We start from the raw sequence: 8,527 nt of genomic DNA, 5'->3' as shown, positions 1-8,527 counted from the left end.
CCTCCCTCCCTCCCTCCTTCCCTCCCTCTCTGCATTTCTGGAATCATAAAGGCCAGAAGTTATCTAAGGCCTAGGGCAACAGAGAAGACCTTAGTCTGTTGGCTTCCAGCCCCTTACCACAGCCTGGATTCCCAACAGCGAAAAGTCACACTCTTGGGAGACTTGCACAGCCCCCAAATACATTTAGAAAGTACATCCAACAGAGACACTTTGAGTATACAGAAGAATCCAGACGAGAAAGCCCAACGGGATCAGATTTTTTTTTTTTTTAGGGCAATAAAGTGTATTCTACACAAACTTTCTCCCAATACACCACAGTGATAATTACTCTGCATTATCAACCTGAAAGATGCACAATCATCTGTGTTATGTCTGAGATCTCTGGTTATGTCTGAGATGTCTGAGAGCGCCTTTCCAGAGAGGTTGAACTGAAGTGGGAAAAGACCCACCCAGAATGTTCACAGCATCTCCCTACAGGTTGGGTCTGGGACTGAATAAGGAGAAGAAAGCAAGCTGAGAACCAGGGTTCATCTCTTCCTGCTGAGTAACTAGAACTCACTCTCTAACTGCTGTACCCCCTGCCATGCTCACTGTACCTTAAAGCTGTGAGCCTGAAACAAACCCTTATGTGAGGTATTTCTCACACCCACAAGTAACACAGTCCTATTTACAATTAACCCACCCAAATGTCCACCATCCATTCTAGCCCAGCTCACAATAGCCATCCCTGGCCAGAAAACCGTGCCCAGAGAAAACATGTCTACATCCTCGAGACACCAGCCTTCACAGATGTCTTTTTCTCACTTCCAGGCTTCTTCACATGCAGCCGGAGCCCTCGGTCTATTTTCTCAGGATTATCAGTAACCACTTCACACAGATGTTTACCAATGGCTAAAAGTTTGGTCAGCTTCCCACAGCAGAGTCCCCAAAGCATGGAAAGTGAGGGGGCTGCCTTGCTGTACACCAAGATTCTCACTCCCCCGACTGATGCCAATACCCAGGACTTATCAGTAACGCCCCAGCCACCTGAACAGGACTCCAAATGGAAAGCTACTTCCCACCTTTCAAAACAGGATGCCGCCTAAGCAAGTGGGGTTGGGAGATAATACTGGAAGGAGTCACCACACCAAGCTAAGGCTTCGAAGGCACAGAACAGAATCAAAACACTGCGCCGATTATTCCAATAGGCATGGCCCAGAAGTGCAAATGCTCAAGGGGACACCCTGAAGTCATTGCAGATTAAGTATTAACAACATCAGAATACAGACACCATGGGCTGGCAGCTAGGTAGAAAGCCCCTGAGTTTATCCCCCAAGGTGTTAATGGGAAGACTTGACTGCACAAATTGAACTAGAAACGTAACGGTTGTTACACCATGCATTTCTAAATCAGACATCACTGGTATGAACTCACACAAAGGGCTCCCCAAACAAAGCCAGCCCTTGTTTTAGAGGTGGACTAGACTGAAAAAAAAAAAAAACAAAAAAAAAAAAACAAAAAAAAAAAAACAAAAAACCTAGGCTCCTAGAGAAGAGACCATGTAGAAGAGGACCGGGCCACATACCTCAAGTTTATTTCAAAGGCTGTATATCACCAGCCAACTCTCCAGCTCAGAGCCTAGAAAAGCCTTCAGCTGTGTAAAACAAGAACTTGAGTTAGATACAAGTGGCTTCAAGTCCTGCCTAGTCACAGGCAGCATCCCTGGGTCTTATCAGCTCTCAGAAGCAGCACTTATCAGGGTAAGACACGTATACACACCCCATTCACAAGTGTCTGAGTGCAAGCTGGCCTCTGTTTCAGGGCTGTTGGGAACTACATGTTGTCCACTCAGGGTAGGGGTATTAAGACAGCAGGTGGTGGACCTCTGAGCGCATTTTCAAAGAGCAGAGAGAAACATACTAAATTTAAATACGTCGAGGTGGGGGGATTATGTGGAGAAATAAAACCACAGCGTAGTACTTACACGGGCACCGACTTTCTAAGAGGTGGTGTCCTACCAGCATAGAGCTGCATGAGCTGTGACTCCAGCTCCCAAGCACGACTGCCCACAGACTGACACTAGAGAGCTCAGCCATCTTCGCCTTGATAGTTCACTCCTCTTGCGCGTTTGTCCAAATTTTTAATGGTTGGTAAGTTCTAACTAATGACAAGCGGTTGACAAATGTTAACTGTTAATTAACTGTTAATAAAATTCAGTCCTGGTCCCCTGCTAATCTCAAATTTCAACTACATTTCTTCCTGCTATTCTCTAAGGGGGGGAACTACTAAAACGGGGAAGCAAACTTCCTGGGGTTTTTATTGTTATTGTTGTTTGGTTGGTTGGGTTTTGTAGGGTATTTTGGGGGGGCGGGGGTTGGTCTTTTGTTTGGTTGGTTTGGTTTTGTTTTGATTTTTGAGGGGTCAAGTCTGCCTCCCAGGATGATGAATGCTCATCAGTAAGTCTGCGATGGCTGATCTGCCCCTCATTTGTTCAGATACCTAAGCGCCTACTGTGCTGGAAACATTCTCCTAGGAGTCAGTGACCTGAAGGCAGGAGACAGAGATCCCTGCCCACACAGCATACAGCCTATACTCCCTCTCCAGTAACTCTGGATAGCTTACTATTGCTTCTCACACACAGAGAGCCAGGATTTGAGAGTAAAATACATGTGTACATGGGCCAGACTCACACCACCCAACACAGTAGCCACAAGCTCTTGAAAGGTAGACAGTCCAAAGAGAAGTGTGCAGTGCATACAAAATACAGCATAGACTTGGTACTCCAAGGACTTGATATAAAGAAAGAATAGAAAATATCTCTTTTACATGTTATTGCACTGATTATTAACATAGTCAAACAGACAAGTTGATTTATTGTTTAAATGAACTTTACCAGGCTTTTGGTCCCATATGTCTCTGAGAAAACAGTGATTCTATCTGCTACATCATTGGCAATGAAGAAATGGAAGCCTGAAGTAGTCAGGGCTCTGCCAGGATCAGTGCCCAGGTGTGAAGGGCAGCCTACAAGAGGCAGGGAAGCAAGCACAACATCTACAACAGTCTGGAACAGGACATAGCAGCAGCAGTGCTGGCTTCTAGATGAGCAACCCAGAGCAAACACCCGCGTGTCTTAATCCTACTCTTTCCTCTATATCCCTGTAGTCCACATGCTAGCACTAGAGCCTCAGGCAGCTGAGTCCTGATGCCTGACTATGTCTAACTATGACAAACAGAGTCAGGGAGGGTCAGAGACAGGCAGCCAGGCCATGTAGAAGGTACCTGGCCTCATCCTGCAAGGCCATTGTGGAATAGAAGCTACGGGATACTGGGTGGGATGAGGAGATGGTTTATGATCCCTGGATAATTTTCTTCACTCAGTTTTTGTGACAGGGGCCAGATGAAGAGACAATGGGGGATGGCTAAACAACAACAAACCCCTTCAGTTCAATATTAAAATTTTTAAATTAAAGTAAAAACAAGAAAATGTGCAAAACAAAAAAACTGGTAACATACTGGAGTAGAGAGATGTGTGGTGAGGCATCCTCTCAGATGAGAGATCAGTCAGAGCCTGCCCTCAGGTGACTCCCCTCAGGTCTGAGGGGAATGGGCTGTGATCAATTTTTTTCTCCAAAATATCAAAGTCTGTATTTTGCACAGCAAAGGACATTAAGAAAGACCTGCCCATGGGAGAGCAAGGACAGCATCAGGAAATGACAATCTCAGAGGAAGGCAGAGTCCTCAGGGATGGGCAGTTCCTGGGCGCTTACCCTAATGCTCCAGGCACACAGGACTGAGCACTGGCCAGAGACAGAGAGGCTGGCTGGCGCTCTCATCTAGCTCCTGTCCACAGTCCCCTCCAAACCAGGTCAGCAAGGACAGTGAGAAACAAAAAAGTCAAAACGAAAGAGTCAGCAGAGCTAGCAGCTGAGTGAACACGGGAGAGAAAGGCTGAGTGAGCTAGCTGGGGCTGGAGGTGCTCAGGGGTGGGGCTAGAAGCTGGCCAACCTTAGGCGGTTCAGCTGTTGATCAATTTGCAGGCACTGTTCTTCAGCTCCAAGCCTATGGCTGTGGAGGCTTCACTGAAAAGATAATCAAGAAAAAACAGCCAGCCTTTTAAACCAGGCGCTCCTGATGTAGAAAGCTCCATCTGGTCCCCTGATCCAGCAGGATGGCTATGTCAAGCATGCTTCCTTCTCTATGAGGAACAGCAGACAGCCCCCAGCAGACTGTGCATTCACATGATAGGCGTATGTATGTACACATGCATGCGCTTTCTAGACAAGGCTGAGGACTCTGCAGTGACCACAAACCGCCACTTTTCTGGGGTCCATGTGCAAGGACAACTGAGAGAAAAACAAATTCTTCAAATACATCATAAAGCTAGGCCAGCTCAGCTCTAAAGCTCCTCCACAGGCCTTTTGCACACCATTCCTTTGGCCTCCCTGGCACCTGGCACCAACCCCCACCTAGGAAGCACTTTTTGACTCAGCCACCATTATCCAAGAAAAAGGGACCACACAATGTAAGGACCCACAGTGGAAAATGCTCTAAAACCACAGAACACCCCTACCACAGAGCTGCTTCATGTCAGTAATTACTTCTTCATATTAAGGGCTTTTTTTCCCCTGTTGTTTCAAAAAGCTCTGCAAACACTTCAAGAGCAAGCTACCAGGGCCCAGCTGTACAGAATATTAATTTGAAACAGTTCAGAAGATTCTCTTACAAAGTTGAGTTATATAAAGATGTTTTCTATAAACCTTTTGAACTCTAAGCCAAAGCTTCCTTTCAGTGAATGCATCTAGTCAAAAGGTTACAAGGTGAGGGAAACCTTAGGTTCAGGAAATTAGGAGGTCAGCTTTACTTTTGTCTCAAGTAGCTTTAAACTCATGAGCACCTCTTTAAATATGGAGGAGCTGGTGTCATCATCATACAGTTTCAACAGTTACAGTCAAAACAGCAGGATGGCAGAGGGCATCTCCCCATATTGTCCTGTTACCTCAATAATGAGAAAAAACATCAGACCAGTCTTAGTCCAAGAAACACCTCAGATTCTGCCTCACTCCCTATTAATCTCCAAATAGAGAAGGGGGCGGGGAGAGATTGTCAGAGAGATGGAGACAGAGAAAGAGAGAAGGGAGAGAGAAAGAGGGGAAGAGAAGGAAAAGAGAGGAGGGAGAGAGAAAGTACAGGAGAGCAGGAAAAGCGATAAACCCCTAGACATCATCTTAACTCTCCACACATCTCTGTCTGCTTCCACAGCTTTTCTTAGTAACACAGGCTGCCCTTCTTCCATGGCTGACTCTAAGACGGCACAGCCTAGAAGAGCAATGAAGACAAGGTACTACTTAGTGGATGGAGCTGGGAGGGAGGGAGGGAGGGAAGGAGGGAAGGAGGGAAGGAAGGAAACATTCAACACAGCTTTCCAATTTTGTGGCAGCTGAGCCCAGCTAATAGTACAACAGGCACAACAGCCCCCTTTCAAACTGCCTTCATTGCTGAGTGGTTCCTGGACTTTCCGATGGACAGTGCAAGGCAAGTATAATCTGCCTGGCCTTGGACACTGGGGCATGAGGGTTAAGCTCGTGCCTGACTGGGAGACCACTGGGGTTGGGAATGGATGGCAGAGGCTGGAAGTCCTGCAGAAAGCATAGTAGCCATACTTTCAACAGAGCTGAAAAAGCTGGAGAGTGAGCCCTTGGCACTCCACTCACACTCAGAGCAACAGGCCAAGAGCCAAGTCCTCCCTTCTGAGTTCACAAACTTAATCTCTAGACACAAGGTAGGTATTATGGGAGAAACTCAGACTAAAGAGTGTGACTGTTTGTTCTAGGCGCACACACTAAAGTTACTCATAAAACTTTGGGACCTTTCTCTTGGTAACAGTCTAGAGATCGCTGAACAACCCCACAATTTTAATGACAGTAAGCGACATTCTGTGCAGATACTGGGACAATTATTCCACACATCAAACTCGTCCTTCTAAAAGCTAATGTGTGAACTCCAAAACCAAACTGTTTCAGCTGTCTAATCTGGATACTAAGCGCTCATCCCCACAAACAAGGACAGCAGAGGACAGGAGAGGACAGGACCAGTCCACAGTCCAGCTGCTGTGGGGAGAGAAAAGTGGTCCTTCTTTACTCCTCACCCCACACCCTTCAACTGCTCGGTAAGAGATGTGGGAAAACAATCACACCTCTGGTGACTTCCAGCACTGTAGGATTCTTGGTAAGCTCTCCTACCACCCTCTTGGCTGCCTGGCTAGCTTTCTGGCTCCCTCGATGCCTTGCCAAGCAAATTACAGTGGAAGTTGTTGTAGCCAGCAATGGCCACCGTCACCCTCCTTCCCAGGGTAAGGGGGCAGCTGGGGGCTTAATTTAGGAGGATCTGACCATCTTAACTTTACTTCCCAGAATACCAAACTCGTCATAGTTCAAATAATTCTTAATAAATCAGTAAGTCTATTAAGTCTTTCGTTGTAAGCACTTTATCCTCAAATGCGGTGGGTGGGGGTGGGGAGGAGGGACTAAGACTTAGGAATTGGTCGGGGCTCTGAAGGATTTCTCCACATTAAAGGGAGAGAAGGGAGAAAAGGAGCCAAGACTACCTAGGTATGACAATCGACGCCGGTGGAAGTTTTTGCGTTCTTGAAAACCCAACTAGGCATTTCCTCACCAGCCCTTCAGGACTTTGAGGTAGCCTGCGCGCCCGCCCGCGCTAGGTGTAAAGGCTACCAGCTGGCACTGCAAGTTCCTCAACTCCTTCCTATGGAGAAGGGCTCTCACCCTCCTCGCAGACTGCGCTAAAGGAGCCGTCTGACCAGGACGATTCCGGAGTCGCGCCTCTAAGTCACCAACAGCACCGCTATCAGAGTCAACTGACTGACTGCATGGCTTTCAGCCTACGCAGTAAGCGACTTTCGATCCCCAAAGGGGAGGAACCAGGTTTCACAGCCGCAGTAATCTCGAGAAGTTTCCGAGAGACGCGCGGCTTCGATCATTTGACCGCGCGCAGTGTCCACAGTCCCAAAGAGAGAAGGATCTCGGCCGCCATCCTGGGCACCGAGCCCAGGAAAGTGCCCTCCCCTCGCCAGCCAGGCTTTAGCCCCGGACCGCTGCGTCTTCATCTACGCCGCCAAAACCGCGGGGTTCAAAATCGCCCGAGTTCCGGGCTCAGTGTGCGCGCCACAGTGGGGCAGCTCAGAGCCGGAGTACCTACTAGCAGGAGCAGGGAAAGGGCCAACTACACTCCTGCCGCCGAGCCAACAGGAACTCGTCCAAGTTTCCCAAAGCCCGGCTACAGTCTCCGAAAAGTTTGCGCTCCTTAACAGAGGAAAGTCTGCGCTAGTGACGCGGGAGCCGGACGGGTCCCGACACCTGTCGGCATCTCGCCTCCATCCCCGGGGCATCCCACCAGGTTCTGCTGGGACCCACCCCGGAGTGGGAGTGCGCGGTTCCCCCCAACCCCTCACCCCCAGGTCCGCAGCAGCATCCTCCCACTTGCCGAGGATGGGAGCGTGGACTCACCTGGGCTTTGGAAGAGGAGGTGACTGAGGCAGGTGGTTGGCTTGGGCAGCCCCAAGAAGGAGCGGTGCGGAGACTGAGGCCCCCAGACAGCTGCGGCGAGTGAGCGGTCCGGCCGCCGCCCCCTCCGATCTTAACCGGCCTGACCACTCCCCCGCGCCTCCCCGCCCCTGCCCCCGCCCCGCGGCCGGCCTCCCGGGGGAGCCAGGGCGGGGCGCGCCGGCCCGGGCCCCGAGGGATCCTTGCGCCCCGCGCTGACGGCGGGGGGCCGGACGAACGCCGCCTTCTGATTGGCTCCTCGGTCAATGGTTGCCGAGAGACAAGTAAACCTCCGGCGGCGCAAAGGGGCGGGGTGACCAGGAGGCAGCATCGCGCAGGCGCAATAGAGAGGCGCTTTGTGGTCACCGAACTAACTTTGGAGTTGAGGGAACAATTTCCCTCTGTCCTCTCCTCTCCTCTCCTCTCTGTAGTCCCCTTTAGCCCTTCCCTTGCCTGGACTGTTCTCCCCTCTACCCCCGCTTGCTCTCTGGCGGGCGCGTCTTCTTTCAAAGTTTTAGGGGCTCTTCGCCCCAGTGCTCTCTGATTTCCGGGAGCTGGGAGTGGAAGCCCACGCCTGCCTCGCGCCGTGTTTGTGAAGTCGGAAAACTCATAGGTGGGCCTTGGAAATCTTTCTGATTCCTCGAGCAAATTGGCTGGAGGTGAGGTCGTGGCCCTGGGGGAAAGGAAGCAGCTGATTCTCTGGCCGCGGGACCACCTGAGTGCACTTGGCGGCCCTGGGAAGCCATCACCAAAGCCTAAAGCACAGCAGCTCAGCCCTCCTGAGCTTTGCTGCTTGTTACTGCTCACAGGCTGGAGAACCGCACGTAGTTGATGCCTCTGCTTCAGAACTAAGGCTGATGAGTAGAAATCTCCTTCACCATTTAACTATCCGGAAGGCCTTGCAAGACGCTGTTTTGGTTTGGTTTTTGGCTTTTTTAGACAATGCCTCCTGAACCTCAGACTGGCCTCTAAGTAGCCTTGGCTCACCT

General features: G+C 50.0%; 1 protein-coding gene across 1 annotated transcript in view; it reads right to left on the bottom strand.

Annotated features, from left to right (window-relative positions):
• Tent5c (terminal nucleotidyltransferase 5C) overlaps positions 1-7,729 on the bottom strand; it is a 20,037-nt gene extending 12,308 nt beyond the window's left edge. Inside the window, exon 1 of the mRNA XM_028753037.1 lies at positions 7,503-7,729. The gene's annotated coding sequence lies outside the window, so the exon portion shown is untranslated. The remainder of the gene's footprint in view (positions 1-7,502) is intronic.
• Positions 7,730-8,527: the final 798 nt, after the last annotated feature.

Source organism: Grammomys surdaster, unplaced genomic scaffold, assembly GCF_004785775.1.
Source record: "Grammomys surdaster isolate TR1022 unplaced genomic scaffold, NIH_TR_1.0 125941, whole genome shotgun sequence".
NCBI classification, from domain to species: Eukaryota; Metazoa; Chordata; class Mammalia; order Rodentia; family Muridae; genus Grammomys; species Grammomys surdaster.
Note: the sequence above shows the minus strand (reverse complement) of the source record. Positions and strands in the feature narration are given on the sequence as shown.